Below are 18398 nucleotides of genomic sequence, written 5' to 3'. Positions count from 1 at the left end.
TATACATTAATATCAAATTGTACTTCGAATGAAATTATACATATATAATTCACAATATGTAAAACATTTTTTTTTTTTTTACTTAAAAGACCTGTGAGTAGCTATATATATTTTTTCATTCTAAGTGTATTTATGATAATATATGTAAATTACACTTATAATGAATATATATATATATATTATTGGTACATAATTATGTGATTTTATTAATTCTATATTAAGGGGCCTGCCTGCCAACAAGGCAGAAAGTCCAGAGCAAGCATGTCAAACTCAAGGGCTAGCATGGGCCAAGCCAAATAAACAAGGTTTAAGTTTATGTGGGCAGTAAAAAAAAAATAAAAAATTAAATTTTCATAGAAACGTAGGATTGTTTTGAAAAGTACAGTATAACCCCCCCCCCCCCCCCAAAAAAAACAGCATCCCCCTCTACTAAACCCCAGTCCTTGTTTAAAAAACAAAAAAACAGTATTAGCCAACAAGCAGACTCCACTCAAATTGCTGCTGCCCGTATGCGACTCCAGGGTCCAGCCTTAGGTATACCCCCAATGGCGCTGTCCGTACCCTGTGTCAAAGCAGCTCCTCCCACAACTCCTTGAAAACCGGTGAAGGTGGAACACGTTGACGTCACGTTGGAATGTGACATGGCCTTACGTGCCTCCATGCACCTTCACTGTCCAGCCGCGGCCATTGCAACACTGACAGACACACACACACACTATGACAAACAAACACACACACTCTATGAGAGACACACATTTACACATTCTTGCACACAAATTTTATTTATAGTTCACTACCTTTGGGAGCTGGTGTGGGGCCTCTCCCTGGGGATCTTCTCTCGGGAGGTCTCCTCCATGCTCCTCACTTCTCCCTCAGGCGTGCAGTTTAGTGATGCCCGGTGCCGGAATGACGCCATATTCCGGCATTCGGCATCACTACAGAGAGTGTAGTATGTCAAACTCGAGGCTTGCTGGGCTGCAAAGATATTCATTGTGTGCCGCGAGTTTGACATGCTTGGTCCAGAGAATTTAATTTGCAAGCCATATAGTTGACCGTGTAACTTTCCAAAACTATTAAAACCTGTACATAGGGAATACTGTTGTACTTTTGAGACTTCACTGAACACAAGAGTGATTTAAAATAGCAAAACGTATAATAACGATTAGATCATCAGTAAATGTGCAGTAGAAAAACGCCCCAAAAAAAATCTGAACACTAACTTTGGCCAGGGTTTGTGACCAATGGTTACAGAAAAAGACTGCACACGTCCCATTTTAAATACCCTGTGTTTACTTTTGCAAATGGTATACCAAAGATGGGGGTAATTCTCAAACCTTGGCTGCCATATGGCCTCAAAGGCAACGTAGGCCAAGCAAACTGAAATGGGCAAGCCCTATATTTGACCCTGTAATTTCCAAAACACCACAAAACCTGTACACGGGGGGACATCAATGTACCCGTGGGACATCACAGCATACAATTGTGTGTGTTTTATTTCAGTAAAAACAAACAGTATTATGACAATCACATTTAAATTCCATGCAGAACTTGGAAAATAACAAAAGTTCTTAATTTCTCACACTTTCATTTTATTCATATTAAATTGTGTTCAATGTATAAATATTTGATTTGAAATTAATTTCTCCTGAACAAAATGACAAGTGTGGGTGCACTTAATATTAAAGAGTTCAATTATGACTGAACAGACATAACTCAAATTCTAGCCTTTGTTTTGTTGTTGAACTTGTACAATTGCCCCTGTCCTTAAGGGGGCACATGTTTTTGCATTTTTTTTAAATTATTTTATTACGGTCTGCTCTGAAACCATGCATCCAGCATCTGCATACAGCAGACATCTTTATAGTCCAGAATCGTGTGGGAACTAATTATTGAGAAATTTAGGGATAATAGAGTTTAATTCACTATCAGTTGGAGCTGAATCTTATTGTGGTAAATTAAACCTTTAGGATAATATGGTAACTTTTTTTCTTTAACTGCAAGTCTTTTTACTTGACTTGGTAAACAGAATCTATGGAGAGGAACACTTTGGAAATATTCACTGACTCGTGGGTCTTAATTTTTTATTTTTTTTCCTCTAAAAGTCAATTCCTAATTTAGCAGATGGGAGAGAGACAGATGGGAAGGGTGCTTTCTCTAGCTTTCAAACAAAGACTTTCCAACCAGAAGGGCAACAAGAAATCCACTCATACCAGCAGATGGTATTGCCCTTTGGCTGAGTCTCTGAAAGAGGAGGAGCAAAGTAGGTGTTTTTCTCTCCTTTAGAAGAGATTTGCATAGCTACCAATATATCATACCTATCAGTGGACTGCAAAATTCTTAAAGCCTTTCAGAATGCTTTACTACAAAGCTAAGTGTCACTTACCATGAAAACATTAAGCTGCAGAGACCAGATTCAGTACACGTGTATTTCCCACGCACAAAAATTCCTAATGGAGGGGAAAAAAATAATAATAAAAGGTGATAACTTTTAAGATAAGGATAAAATATCTGTTAGGAGAGGAGAAATGCCTGATTTCACAGTCACCCAATTATTTCTAATGTTGGGATCACTATCACTGTTTATTAGGGATGACTATGCCACAGCTTAACCCCCCCAGTAGTCTTATAATTTACATTCATATTAGAATGTAAAATAACTAGGAATTTTGGAGGACTGGTGGTCTGGAAGTAACCTACTGAGCTTTCATATAGTTGTAGGAAGACAATGGCCTTGAGAAAATGGCAGTTTTTACAGCAATGGTCATACCATTTTGGGCCGGTAACACTAATTACGACATTTTTTTTTTTATAAGATCAAAAAGCCAGTAACAAACATACCATATACATGGCAAATTCTCTGATAAACTAAATTTATACTCCCTTGTGATTGGGACTTGTATACACCTGTATACCAACACATGGCCTGAGGTATAAGATAGAACAGTATGCTTACTGTAACAAGCTACTGTACCCCTGGGCCAGTGCTACAGGTCTGAGTGTCAAAATCGCATTCACACCATGTGGAACATTAAATAAGGGGACCCACGAGAATTCTCGGTGCCCTTTCATTAAGGGCCCCTGCAGCCACTTGCCTTATTGCACACTACTGTTATTTTGGCTGCTGTTGTCTTTTTCCCTATGTCTCTTGCTTAGTGCTTCAGCGGCCTGCATGCTCAGGTTCAACCCTCTCGGTTCTCTTTTGACGCTCAGTCTCTGCCATCTTGTTGGGAGCATGATTAACCCCTTAAAGGAATACTGTAGTCACCTAAATTACTTTAGCTAAATAAAGCAGTTTTAGTGTATAGATCATTCCCCTGCAATTTCACTCCTCAATTCACTGTCATTTAGGAGTTAAATTACTTTGTTTCTGTTTATGCAGCCCTAGCCACACCTCCCCTGGCTATGATTGACAGAGCCTGCATGAAAAAAAAAAAAAACTGGTTTCACTATTAAACAGATGTAATTTACCTTAAATAATTGTATCTCAATCTCTAAATTGAACTTTAATCACATACAGGAGGCTCTTGCAGGGTCTAGCAAGCTATTAACATAGCAGGGGGATAAAAAAATCTTAATTAAACAGAACTTGCAATAAAGAAAGCCTAAACAGGGCTCTCTTTACAGGAAGTGTTTATGGAAGGCTGTGCAAGTCACATGCAGGGAGGTGTGACTAGGGTTCATAAACAAAGGGATTTAACTCCTAAATGGCAGAGGATTGAGCAGTGAGGCTGCAGGGGCATGTTCTATACACCACTACTGCTTCATTAAGCTAAAGTTGTTCAGGTGACTATAGTGTCCCTTTAACATCTGAATCAAAACAACACCTACATGTTCCACTGTAATTTAAGAATTTATCTTCAAGTGCACCCATACATATTATACATTGTTTTTAAAGGACAAAAATGGCTTTCTTCTAACATCCTATATGTATACCTAACAGAACACAAAGTATAAAATGTTAAAAATGGGGGGGAAATATATCATTTAAATTATTAAAGGAACACTATAGGGTCAGGAACACAAACGTGTATTCCTGAACCTATAGTGTTAAAAACCAATGTAGGCCCACCTTGCTCCCCTAAAGAAGAAGAATACTAACCACACCCCCAAACCGTCTCATTAGATGACATCATCAGAATTGATGATCCCAGACAATCCCAATGCTTTCCCATAGGAACGCATTTAACTCCTATAGGAAAGCATTATGCAAAGGAATCCATTATCCATAGGAAGTCCTATAGTGAGGGAGGCTCTCGCCACAAATGTGCATAAGGTTCCCCCAACAGCTGATGTTGGCGGAGCCTAAACCAGTGTCGAGGGTCATCGGCATTGGAATCAGGTAAGTGATATATGGGGTTTTAACCCATTTAGAATCAAGGGGTGGGGGCACGAGGGAGGGTGGCATTAATGGGAGCTCTAGTGCTAGAAAAACAACTTTGTTTTCCTAGCACTATAGCTTCCCTTTAAATGCCTGCAGGGACAGGCAATAGTTGTTCTAGTATGACTATAGCATCCCCTTTAACGTAGAATAATTTTTACACATTAAATGCAACTAAATAAAAAGAACTCAAAACAGATTCATGTATCAGTCCTGAATCTAAATTAATTTTTGGTAGATAACCCTAACCCTAATCCAGTACTGTACACTAACCTCCTGCTGAAATGCTGCATGGTCACTTCCTAGCTGCGCTCTGAATAGCCACCTGGCACAATATGCTGTATCTTGGAGCAGAGTAAATAGCAATCTCTGTTAAAAAAAATATAAATGGCCACCTCATGCACTTTGTTGTAACATTCTAAGAAAAGTGAAAAATGTAAATATGTGAGAAAATGTATCTGTATGTAAATGTCAGTGTCTTGTGTGTGCATGTGTATACCTTTGTCAGAGAGTATGTACACATGTAAGCTTAATTTCCAATGTATTCAAACCCCACCCCAAACTTACAGCACATACAACTACAAAGGAGTATGGAGATAGAAGTTTTGAGAGGCAGGAGAAAGCAGTGTACAGACTAGAGAAGGCAGAGAAAAGCTAGGTAAGAGATCAAGAGAACAGGGAGGAGGGCAAAAGACAGATGACCAAAGAAAAAAGGGTGAACAATACAGATTGATGATGAGATGAAAAAAAAAAAGAGAAGTAAAAGAGGCGAGAAAAAGGGACACTGAACTGAGGTGGAGAGCATGATGGGATGACTAAAATAAATTTTTGCCTCGGATGGAAAAAATCCTTGCAATCAGAAAAAAAACACTTCCTACGCCCCAACTTCATCAGGAGTAAAAAATTTGATGATACACAGATAAGGTGCTTAATTCACTCCAAGGACCGAAGCTGTATTTAAAAGTCCCTCCTACAAGTGTTAGAATCCATTCAGCCAATCCGGGAGTTCCGGCGGACGCCGGTCAGAACACTTCCTCATAGGTGAAACACACGTGCGTTCCACCGACTTCCGCCGGAACTCCATATAAGGAAGAGATTGAACGGGCAATTACAAACAAATTGAGAAAAGCGGATTGGCTGAATGGATTCTAACACGTGCAGGAGGGACTTTTAAATACAGCTTCGGTCCTCAGTGATTTAAGCACCTTATCTTAGTATTATCAAATTTTTACTCCTGATGAAGTCTAAGTTTAATATAGGGTTTAATATCCCACATATTTTACCTGGATGTAATTGATGACCAAATGTGGACTGGTATGGCACAATGAATATATCTATAAACAGCACGTTTTATAGAGTACATACTCCTATACAGCACAGTTACCAAGTGTTGGCCGACCAGGCTTGTCTTATTGTCTCACTTTTATGCAGCTGTTTATACATGCCACTAATACCTTGCTATGTTGTTATACAGCCATGTAACTCTATGTTCATAATACCAATAGCTGATATGCCGTTTGAATATGCCCTAACCCCTGCCTCCTGTGTACAGAACTGTCCTGCAAACCGATCGTTCCACGATCGGCTGGTTGCCATGACAATATGCAAACGCACGCTGACTCGCGTCCCGGCCGGTAACCATGGTAACGGCCGACGCGCAGAGAGCACACAAAGCAGCAATCCGTACAGCTGCAGAATACATGAAACGTAATCAATTTTGCCCGCGATTTTCTGGCGCCCAGGCAGTTCGGTACACAGGGTGAGGGGTAAGTCCCAGCTGAATCTTATGTACTGAATTTTGATTTTAATTTGATTAGAACCGTTTAACTTTGCTATATATTCTGTTACAATTACAATGCACTGTTATCCTGACGAAAGTCCTGACACAGGACTGAAACGTTGAGTTTTCATGGCAGTTGCCGAATAAAATTTATTTATTTTCTACATTGAAAGAAGTCCTTGGAGTGCTTTTCCTACATTTGATCTATATATATATATATATATATATATATATATATATATATATATATATATATATATATATATATATATATATATATAGGAAACATGGGGGGATGGTTGCACTCACCTAAACATGCTTAAATGGGGTGCTGCTGGGGGCCATATGTGTATTGTATATATATATTTATATATATATATTTATTGTATATATATATATATATATATATATATATATATATATATATATATATATATATATATATATAGTCTTCCTTGCCTACTACTCCTGTGAAGAACCCTCTAGTCAACACTATATAGATTGGGAACGCAGAGTTGTATTGATGTGCTTTTTAACTCTTTGTACACTGTAAGTGCCTTCATTAAAGCGTGTGATTTTACTTTATATCAGCGCTGTACTATGTTTACTTAAATTTTTTTCATGCATCACTGGATATCTGAGCGATGGTGAACTTGTGAGTAGTGATGTCCCAAACTGTTCGCCGGCGAACAATAGCGTTTTCGCGTTGGGCGAACATATGCGATTTCCGGTCCGCCCCCTATTCGTCATCATTGAGTAAACTTTGGCCCGGAACCTCACAGTCAGCAGACACATTCCAGCCAATCAGCATCAGACCCTCCCTCCCAGAATGTGTCTGCTGACTGTGAGGTTCCGGGTCAAAGTTTACTCAATGATGACGAATAGAGGGGGGAACGGAAATCGCATATGTTCGCCCAACGCGAACACGCTATTGTTCGCCGGCGAGCAGTTCGGGACCTCACTACTTGTGAGTCCATGCATGATCAATGAGCCTGAATTTTTCTCCAATTTTGGGAGTGCAACATTGAAATAAGGGGTTGATTGTTGATTAACGATATTGCCCTATTACTTTTTTTGGTCTGTTTATGTGTTTAGGTACATCTTACTTTTCCAGTGTGTTATAGTGCATCTCTGTCAGCGTTACAGTATGCAGTGTGTTATAGTGTATCTCTGTCAGCGTTACAGTATGCAGTGTGTATAGTGTATCTCTGTCAGCGTTACAGTATGCAGTGTGTATAGTGTATCTCTGTCAGCGTTACAGTATGCAGTGTGTTATAGTGTATCTCTGTCAGCGTTACAGTATGCAGTGTGTTATAGTGCATCTCTGTCAGCGTTACAGTATGCAGTGTGTTATAGTGCATCTCTGTCAGCGTTACAGTATGCAGTGTGTTATAGTGCATCTCTGTCAGCGTTACAGTATGCAGTGTGTTATAGTGCATCTCTGTCAGCGTTACAGTATGCAGTGTGTTATAGTGCATCTGTCAGCGTTACAGTATGCAGTGTGTTATAGTGCATCTCTGTCAGCGTTACAGTATGCAGTGTGTTATAGTGCATCTCTGTCAGCGTTACAGTATGCAGTGTGTTATAGTGCACCTCTGTCAGCGTTACAGTATGCAGTGTGTTATAGTGTATCTCTGTCAGCGTTACAGTATGCAGTGTGTTATAGTGTATCTGTCAGCGTTACAGTATGCAGTGTGTTATAGTGTATCTGTCAGCGTTACAGTATGCAGTGTGTTATAGTGCATCTCTGTCAGCGTTACAGTATGCAGTGTGTTATAGTGCATCTCTGTCAGCGTTACAGTATGCAGTGTGTTATAGTGCATCTCTGTCAGCGTTACAGTATGCAGTGTGTATAGTGCATCTATGTCAGCGTTACAGTATGCAGTGTGTTATAGTGTATCTCTGTCAGCGTTACAGTATGCAGTGTGTTATAGTGTATCTCTGTCAGCGTTACAGTATGCAGTGTGTTATAGTGTATCTCTGTCAGCGTTACAGTATGCAGTGTTATAGTGCATCTCTGTCAGCGTTCCAGTATGCAGTGTTATAGTGCATCTCTGTCAGCGTTCCAGTATGCAGTGTGTTATAGTGCATCTCTGTCAGCGTTACAGTATGCAGTGTTATAGTGCATCTCTGTCAGCGTTACAGTATGCAGTGTGTATAGTGCATCTCTGTCAGCGTTACAGTATGCAGTGTGTTATAGTGTATCTCTGTCAGCGTTACAGTATGCAGTGTGTTATAGTGTATCTCTGTCAGCGTTACAGTATGCAGTGTGTTATAGTGTATCTCTTTCAGCGTTACAGTATGCAGTGTGTTATAGTGTATTTCTGTCAGCGTTACAGTATGCAGTGTGTTATAGTGTATCTGTCAGCGTTACAGTATGCAGTGTGTTATAGTGTATCTCTGTCAGCGTTACAGTATGCAGTGTGTTATAGTGTATCTCTGTCAGCGTTACAGTATGCAGTGTGTTATAGTGTATCTCTGTCAGCGTTACAGTATGCAGTGTGTTATAGTATCTCTGTCAGCGTTACAGTATGCAGTGTGTTATAGTGTATCTGTCAGCGTTACAGTATGCAGTGTGTTATAGTGTATCTCTGTCAGCGTTACAGTATGCAGTGTTATAGTGTATCTCTGTCAGCGTTACAGTATGCAGTGTGTTATAGTATATCTCTGTCAGCGTTACAGTATGCAGTGTATTATAGTGTATCTCTGTCAGCGTTACAGTATGCAGTGTGTTATAGTGTATCTCTGTCAGCGTTACAGTGTATCTCTGTCAGCGTTACAGTATGCAGTGTGTTATAGTGCATCTGTCAGCGTTACAGTATGCAGTGTGTTATAGTGTATCTGTCAGCGTTACAGTATGCAGTGTGTTATAGTGTATCTCTGTCAGCGTTACAGTATGCAGTGTGTTATAGTGTATCTCTGTCAGCGTTACAGTATGCAGTGTTATAGTGTATCTCTGTCAGCGTTACAGTATGCAGTGTGTTATAGTGTATCTCTGTCAGCGTTACAGTATGCAGTGTGTTATAGTGTATCTCTGTCAGCGTTACAGTATGCAGTGTGTTATAGTGTATCTCTGTCAGCGTTACAGTGTATCTCTGTCAGCGTTACAGTATGCAGTGTGTTATAGTGCATCTGTCAGCGTTACAGTATGCAGTGTGTTATAGTGTATCTGTCAGCGTTACAGTATGCAGTGTGTTATAGTGCATCTCTGTCAGCGTTACAGTATGCAGTGTGTTATAGTGCATCTCTGTCAGCGTTACAGTATGCAGTGTGTTATAGTGCATCTCTGTCAGCGTTACAGTATGCAGTGTGTTATAGTGCATCTCTGTCAGCGTTACAGTATGCAGTGTGTTATAGTGTATCTGTCAGCGTTACAGTATGCAGTGTGTTATAGTGCATCTCTGTCAGCGTTACAGTATGCAGTGTGTTATAGTGCATCTCTGTCAGCGTTACAGTATGCAGTGTGTTATAGTGCATCTCTGTCAGCGTTACAGTATGCAGTGTTATAGTGCATCTCTGTCAGCGTTACAGTATGCAGTGTGTTATAGTGTATCTCTGTCAGCGTTACAGTATGCAGTGTGTTATAGTGTATCTCTGTCAGCGTTACAGTATGCAGTGTGTTATAGTGTATCTCTGTCAGCGTTACAGTATGCAGTGTGTTATAGTGTATCTCTGTCAGCGTTACAGTATGCAGTGTGTTATAGTGCATCTCTGTCAGCGTTACAGTATGCAGTGTGTATAGTGTATCTCTGTCAGCGTTACAGTATGCAGTGTGTTATAGTGTATCTGTCAGCGTTACAGTATGCAGTGTGTTATAGTGTATCTGTCAGCGTTACAGTATGCAGTGTGTTATAGTGCATCTCTGTCAGCGTTACAGTATGCAGTGTGTTATAGTGCATCTCTGTCAGCGTTACAGTATGCAGTGTGTTATAGTGCATCTCTGTCAGCGTTACAGTATGCAGTGTGTTATAGTGCATCTCTGTCAGCGTTACAGTATGCAGTGTGTTATAGTGCATCTCTGTCAGCGTTACAGTATGCAGTGTGTTATAGTGCATCTCTGTCAACGTTACAGTATGCAGTGTGTATAGTGCATCTCTGTCAGCGTTACAGTATGCAGTGTGTTATAGTGTATCTCTGTCAGCGTTACAGTATGCAGTGTGTTATAGTGTATCTCTGTCAGCGTTACAGTATGCAGTGTGTTATAGTGCATCTCTGTCAACGTTACAGTATGCAGTGTGTTATAGTGCATCTCTGTCAACGTTACAGTATGCAGTGTGTATAGTGCATCTATGTCAGCGTTACAGTATGCAGTGTGTTATAGTGCATCTCTGTCAGCGTTACAGTATGCAGTGTGTTATAGTGCATCTCTGTCAGCGTTACAGTATGCAGTGTGTTATAGTGCATCTCTGTCAGCGTTACAGTATGCAGTGTGTTATAGTGTATCTCTGTCAGCGTTACAGTATGCAGTGTGTTATAGTGCATCTCTGTCAACGTTACAGTATGCAGTGTGTATAGTGCATCTCTGTCAGCGTTACAGTATGCAGTGTGTTATAGTGTATCTCTGTCAGCGTTACAGTATGCAGTGTGTTATAGTGTATCTCTGTCAGCGTTACAGTATGCAGTGTGTTATAGTGCATCTCTGTCAGCGTTACAGTATGCAGTGTGTTATAGTGCATCTCTGTCAGCGTTACAGTATGCAGTGTGTTATAGTGCATCTCTGTCAGCGTTACAGTATGCAGTGTGTTATAGTGTATCTCTGTCAGCGTTACAGTATGCAGTGTGTTATAGTGCATCTCTGTCAACGTTACAGTATGCAGTGTGTATAGTGCATCTCTGTCAGCGTTACAGTATGCAGTGTGTTATAGTGCATCTCTGTCAGCGTTACAGTATGCAGTGTGTTATAGTGCATCTCTGTCAGCGTTACAGTATGCAGTGTGTTATAGTGCATCTCTGTCAACGTTACAGTATGCAGTGTGTATAGTGCATCTCTGTCAGCGTTACAGTATGCAGTGTGTTATAGTGCATCTCTGTCAGCGTTACAGTATGCAGTGTGTTATAGTGCATCTCTGTCAGCGTTACAGTATGCAGTGTGTTATAGTGTATCTCTGTCAGCGTTACAGTATGCAGTGTGTTATAGTGCATCTCTGTCAGCGTTACAGTATGCAGTGTGTTATAGTGCATCTCTGTCAGCGTTACAGTATGCAGTGTGTTATAGTGCATCTCTGTCAGCGTTACAGTATGCAGTGTGTTATAGTGTATCTCTGTCAGCGTTACAGTATGCAGTGTGTTATAGTGCATCTCTGTCAACGTTACAGTATGCAGTGTGTATAGTGCATCTCTGTCAGCGTTACAGTATGCAGTGTGTTATAGTGCATCTCTGTCAGCGTTACAGTATGCAGTGTGTTATAGTGCATCTCTGTCAGCGTTACAGTATGCAGTGTGTTATAGTGCATCTCTGTCAGCGTTACAGTATGCAGTGTGTTATAGTGCATCTCTGTCAACGTTACAGTATGCAGTGTGTATAGTGCATCTCTGTCAGCGTTACAGTATGCAGTGTGTTATAGTGTATCTCTGTCAGCGTTACAGTATGCAGTGTGTTATAGTGTATCTCTGTCAGCGTTACAGTATGCAGTGTGTTATAGTGCATCTCTGTCAGCGTTACAGTATGCAGTGTGTTATAGTGCATCTCTGTCAGCGTTACAGTATGCAGTGTGTTATAGTGCATCTCTGTCAGCGTTACAGTATGCAGTGTGTTATAGTGTATCTCTGTCAGCGTTACAGTATGCAGTGTGTTATAGTGCATCTCTGTCAACGTTACAGTATGCAGTGTGTATAGTGCATCTCTGTCAGCGTTACAGTATGCAGTGTGTTATAGTGCATCTCTGTCAGCGTTACAGTATGCAGTGTGTTATAGTGCATCTCTGTCAGCGTTACAGTATGCAGTGTGTTATAGTGCATCTCTGTCAACGTTACAGTATGCAGTGTGTATAGTGCATCTCTGTCAGCGTTACAGTATGCAGTGTGTTATAGTGCATCTCTGTCAGCGTTACAGTATGCAGTGTGTTATAGTGCATCTCTGTCAGCGTTACAGTATGCAGTGTGTTATAGTGTATCTCTGTCAGCGTTACAGTATGCAGTGTGTTATAGTGCATCTCTGTCAGCGTTACAGTATGCAGTGTGTTATAGTGCATCTCTGTCAGCGTTACAGTATGCAGTGTGTTATAGTGCATCTCTGTCAGCGTTACAGTATGCAGTGTGTTATAGTGTATCTCTGTCAGCGTTACAGTATGCAGTGTGTTATAGTGCATCTCTGTCAACGTTACAGTATGCAGTGTGTATAGTGCATCTCTGTCAGCGTTACAGTATGCAGTGTGTTATAGTGCATCTCTGTCAGCGTTACAGTATGCAGTGTGTTATAGTGCATCTCTGTCAGCGTTACAGTATGCAGTGTGTTATAGTGCATCTCTGTCAGCGTTACAGTATGCAGTGTGTATAGTGCATCTCTGTCAGCGTTACAGTATGCAGTGTGTTATAGTGTATCTCTGTCAGCGTTACAGTATGCAGTGTGTTATAGTGTATCTCTGTCAGCGTTACAGTATGCAGTGTGTTATAGTGTATCTCTTTCAGCGTTACAGTATGCAGTGTGTTATAGTGTATTTCTGTCAGCGTTACAGTATGCAGTGTGTTATAGTGTATCTGTCAGCGTTACAGTATGCAGTGTGTTATAGTGTATCTCTGTCAGCGTTACAGTATGCAGTGTGTTATAGTGTATCTCTGTCAGCGTTACAGTATGCAGTGTGTTATAGTGTATCTCTGTCAGCGTTACAGTATGCAGTGTGTTATAGTATCTCTGTCAGCGTTACAGTATGCAGTGTGTTATAGTGTATCTGTCAGCGTTACAGTATGCAGTGTGTTATAGTGTATCTCTGTCAGCGTTACAGTATGCAGTGTTATAGTGTATCTCTGTCAGCGTTACAGTATGCAGTGTGTTATAGTATATCTCTGTCAGCGTTACAGTATGCAGTGTATTATAGTGTATCTCTGTCAGCGTTACAGTATGCAGTGTGTTATAGTGTATCTCTGTCAGCGTTACAGTGTATCTCTGTCAGCGTTACAGTATGCAGTGTGTTATAGTGCATCTGTCAGCGTTACAGTATGCAGTGTGTTATAGTGTATCTGTCAGCGTTACAGTATGCAGTGTGTTATAGTGTATCTCTGTCAGCGTTACAGTATGCAGTGTGTTATAGTGTATCTCTGTCAGCGTTACAGTATGCAGTGTTATAGTGTATCTCTGTCAGCGTTACAGTATGCAGTGTGTTATAGTGTATCTCTGTCAGCGTTACAGTATGCAGTGTGTTATAGTGTATCTCTGTCAGCGTTACAGTATGCAGTGTGTTATAGTGTATCTCTGTCAGCGTTACAGTGTATCTCTGTCAGCGTTACAGTATGCAGTGTGTTATAGTGCATCTGTCAGCGTTACAGTATGCAGTGTGTTATAGTGTATCTGTCAGCGTTACAGTATGCAGTGTGTTATAGTGCATCTCTGTCAGCGTTACAGTATGCAGTGTGTTATAGTGCATCTCTGTCAGCGTTACAGTATGCAGTGTGTTATAGTGCATCTCTGTCAGCGTTACAGTATGCAGTGTGTTATAGTGCATCTCTGTCAGCGTTACAGTATGCAGTGTGTTATAGTGTATCTGTCAGCGTTACAGTATGCAGTGTGTTATAGTGCATCTCTGTCAGCGTTACAGTATGCAGTGTGTTATAGTGCATCTCTGTCAGCGTTACAGTATGCAGTGTGTTATAGTGCATCTCTGTCAGCGTTACAGTATGCAGTGTTATAGTGCATCTCTGTCAGCGTTACAGTATGCAGTGTGTTATAGTGTATCTCTGTCAGCGTTACAGTATGCAGTGTGTTATAGTGTATCTCTGTCAGCGTTACAGTATGCAGTGTGTTATAGTGTATCTCTGTCAGCGTTACAGTATGCAGTGTGTTATAGTGTATCTCTGTCAGCGTTACAGTATGCAGTGTGTTATAGTGCATCTCTGTCAGCGTTACAGTATGCAGTGTGTATAGTGTATCTCTGTCAGCGTTACAGTATGCAGTGTGTTATAGTGTATCTGTCAGCGTTACAGTATGCAGTGTGTTATAGTGTATCTGTCAGCGTTACAGTATGCAGTGTGTTATAGTGCATCTCTGTCAGCGTTACAGTATGCAGTGTGTTATAGTGCATCTCTGTCAGCGTTACAGTATGCAGTGTGTTATAGTGCATCTCTGTCAGCGTTACAGTATGCAGTGTGTTATAGTGCATCTCTGTCAGCGTTACAGTATGCAGTGTGTTATAGTGCATCTCTGTCAGCGTTACAGTATGCAGTGTGTTATAGTGCATCTCTGTCAACGTTACAGTATGCAGTGTGTATAGTGCATCTCTGTCAGCGTTACAGTATGCAGTGTGTTATAGTGTATCTCTGTCAGCGTTACAGTATGCAGTGTGTTATAGTGTATCTCTGTCAGCGTTACAGTATGCAGTGTGTTATAGTGCATCTCTGTCAACGTTACAGTATGCAGTGTGTTATAGTGCATCTCTGTCAACGTTACAGTATGCAGTGTGTATAGTGCATCTATGTCAGCGTTACAGTATGCAGTGTGTTATAGTGCATCTCTGTCAGCGTTACAGTATGCAGTGTGTTATAGTGCATCTCTGTCAGCGTTACAGTATGCAGTGTGTTATAGTGCATCTCTGTCAGCGTTACAGTATGCAGTGTGTTATAGTGTATCTCTGTCAGCGTTACAGTATGCAGTGTGTTATAGTGCATCTCTGTCAACGTTACAGTATGCAGTGTGTATAGTGCATCTCTGTCAGCGTTACAGTATGCAGTGTGTTATAGTGTATCTCTGTCAGCGTTACAGTATGCAGTGTGTTATAGTGTATCTCTGTCAGCGTTACAGTATGCAGTGTGTTATAGTGCATCTCTGTCAGCGTTACAGTATGCAGTGTGTTATAGTGCATCTCTGTCAGCGTTACAGTATGCAGTGTGTTATAGTGCATCTCTGTCAGCGTTACAGTATGCAGTGTGTTATAGTGTATCTCTGTCAGCGTTACAGTATGCAGTGTGTTATAGTGCATCTCTGTCAACGTTACAGTATGCAGTGTGTATAGTGCATCTCTGTCAGCGTTACAGTATGCAGTGTGTTATAGTGCATCTCTGTCAGCGTTACAGTATGCAGTGTGTTATAGTGCATCTCTGTCAGCGTTACAGTATGCAGTGTGTTATAGTGCATCTCTGTCAACGTTACAGTATGCAGTGTGTATAGTGCATCTCTGTCAGCGTTACAGTATGCAGTGTGTTATAGTGCATCTCTGTCAGCGTTACAGTATGCAGTGTGTTATAGTGCATCTCTGTCAGCGTTACAGTATGCAGTGTGTTATAGTGTATCTCTGTCAGCGTTACAGTATGCAGTGTGTTATAGTGCATCTCTGTCAGCGTTACAGTATGCAGTGTGTTATAGTGCATCTCTGTCAGCGTTACAGTATGCAGTGTGTTATAGTGCATCTCTGTCAGCGTTACAGTATGCAGTGTGTTATAGTGTATCTCTGTCAGCGTTACAGTATGCAGTGTGTTATAGTGCATCTCTGTCAACGTTACAGTATGCAGTGTGTATAGTGCATCTCTGTCAGCGTTACAGTATGCAGTGTGTTATAGTGCATCTCTGTCAGCGTTACAGTATGCAGTGTGTTATAGTGCATCTCTGTCAGCGTTACAGTATGCAGTGTGTTATAGTGCATCTCTGTCAGCGTTACAGTATGCAGTGTGTTATAGTGCATCTCTGTCAACGTTACAGTATGCAGTGTGTATAGTGCATCTCTGTCAGCGTTACAGTATGCAGTGTGTTATAGTGTATCTCTGTCAGCGTTACAGTATGCAGTGTGTTATAGTGTATCTCTGTCAGCGTTACAGTATGCAGTGTGTTATAGTGCATCTCTGTCAGCGTTACAGTATGCAGTGTGTTATAGTGCATCTCTGTCAGCGTTACAGTATGCAGTGTGTTATAGTGCATCTCTGTCAGCGTTACAGTATGCAGTGTGTTATAGTGTATCTCTGTCAGCGTTACAGTATGCAGTGTGTTATAGTGCATCTCTGTCAACGTTACAGTATGCAGTGTGTATAGTGCATCTCTGTCAGCGTTACAGTATGCAGTGTGTTATAGTGCATCTCTGTCAGCGTTACAGTATGCAGTGTGTTATAGTGCATCTCTGTCAGCGTTACAGTATGCAGTGTGTTATAGTGCATCTCTGTCAACGTTACAGTATGCAGTGTGTATAGTGCATCTCTGTCAGCGTTACAGTATGCAGTGTGTTATAGTGCATCTCTGTCAGCGTTACAGTATGCAGTGTGTTATAGTGCATCTCTGTCAGCGTTACAGTATGCAGTGTGTTATAGTGTATCTCTGTCAGCGTTACAGTATGCAGTGTGTTATAGTGCATCTCTGTCAGCGTTACAGTATGCAGTGTGTTATAGTGCATCTCTGTCAGCGTTACAGTATGCAGTGTGTTATAGTGCATCTCTGTCAGCGTTACAGTATGCAGTGTGTTATAGTGTATCTCTGTCAGCGTTACAGTATGCAGTGTGTTATAGTGCATCTCTGTCAACGTTACAGTATGCAGTGTGTATAGTGCATCTCTGTCAGCGTTACAGTATGCAGTGTGTTATAGTGCATCTCTGTCAGCGTTACAGTATGCAGTGTGTTATAGTGCATCTCTGTCAGCGTTACAGTATGCAGTGTGTTATAGTGCATCTCTGTCAGCGTTACAGTATGCAGTGTGTTATAGTGTATCTCTGTCAGCGTTACAGTATGCAGTGTGTTATAGTGCATCTCTGTCAACGTTACAGTATGCAGTGTGTTATAGTGCATCTCTGTCAGCGTTACAGTATGCAGTGTGTTATAGTGCATCTCTGTCAGCGTTACAGTATGCAGTGTGTATAGTGCATCTCTGTCAGCGTTACAGTATGCAGTGTGTATAGTGCATCTCTGTCAGCGTTACAGTATGCAGTGTGTTATAGTGCATCTCTGTCAGCGTTACAGTATGCAGTGTGTTGTTGTACACATTGTTCAGTGTGTGTCTCCGTGCAGTGTGTTGTTGTGTTTCCCTCTCCTCACTCCCCGCATGGTGATGCTTTGTGTCCAGTTGTGTCCTTGTCATGGTGTTATTACACATTGTTATATTGTGACCAGGCCCTGTTATCCGCATTTCATCCCATCGTCCCCTCCTCTCTCTCCCCTCCCCCACCATTTCCCGGTCTCTTACCCCCACTCTCGTAAAACGGTGGTTTCCTTCCGGTCCTCCGCAAATCAGGCCCGTCCCTCAGCACGTACCGGTAGGTGACGTCATCTTCCCGCGAAACCCGCTGCACCAATCAGGGGGCGGTCGGCCGCGCCTACAGAATTTAAAGGGAACGGAATGGCGGCCCTTAGAAAGAACCACGTGGTCTGTGTGCGCAGTGACGGCTACAGATAAAGAGGTGTAAGGTTACCGGTTATCGCCATTCATTAAAATATTAAATGTTCACGGCTCCTGTAATGACTGTACATATAATATTTCATTGAATTCTGTCTGGTGGATAATATGCTGGACATTTTCACTTGACTTTCCTTCTCCAACAGCAAGGTTATGGTGAGGGGGGGTGTTAAATTATTGTTATTAATACATTGAAGTCTACATATATGTTGCATTCGTCAACCCTATAACTTGGATACAGTAACGAAACCGTATATTTACCTCTTAGGAATATATAGCACACACATCAAGATTGTGTTTAAAACAGCGGACTAGGAGAGAGTGTAAAGAGCAAGTTATAAAAGTTGTATAGCTGTATTTATAGTATTATGTTGTTAATATTTATATAGCGCCAACAAATTCCACAGTGCTTTACAGTGGGTGGACGAACAAACGTGGTTGTAACCAGACAAGTTGGACACACAGGAACAGAGGGGTTGTGGGCCCTGCTCAATGCGATTCTATGCTAGAGGGAGTGGGGTAAAGTGACACAAAAGGTAAGGATAGTTTTAGACTAATGACAGTTGCAAGAGAGAAATCAGTCTGGAGCTTTTAACAGTTTATTTGATACGCTTTGATGAAGAAATGGGTTTTTATTGATTTTTTTGAAGGAGTGGAGACGGGGTGAATATCAAACAGAGGAGGTAAGTGAGTTACCCAGGAACGGTGCAGCCCTCGAGAA

At 41.2% G+C, this 18398-nt stretch overlaps 1 protein-coding gene across 1 annotated transcript in view; it reads right to left on the bottom strand.

Moving 5' to 3' along the window:
* Positions 1-17557, bottom strand: part of ZMYM4 (zinc finger MYM-type containing 4) — a 93639-nt gene extending 76082 nt beyond the window's left edge. The window contains exons 1-2 of the mRNA XM_063454805.1: positions 17468-17557; positions 2384-2447 (exon numbers count right to left, since the gene is read on the bottom strand). The gene's annotated coding sequence lies outside the window, so the exon portion shown is untranslated. The remainder of the gene's footprint in view (positions 1-2383; positions 2448-17467) is intronic.
* Between the last annotated feature and the right edge of the window lie 841 nt (positions 17558-18398).

The sequence above is a fragment of the Pelobates fuscus genome, chromosome 1 (assembly GCF_036172605.1).
Source record: "Pelobates fuscus isolate aPelFus1 chromosome 1, aPelFus1.pri, whole genome shotgun sequence".
NCBI lineage: Eukaryota > Metazoa > Chordata > Amphibia > Anura > Pelobatidae > Pelobates > Pelobates fuscus.
The sequence above is the reverse complement of the archived record's forward strand: the minus strand, read 5'-3'. Positions and strand labels throughout refer to the sequence as shown.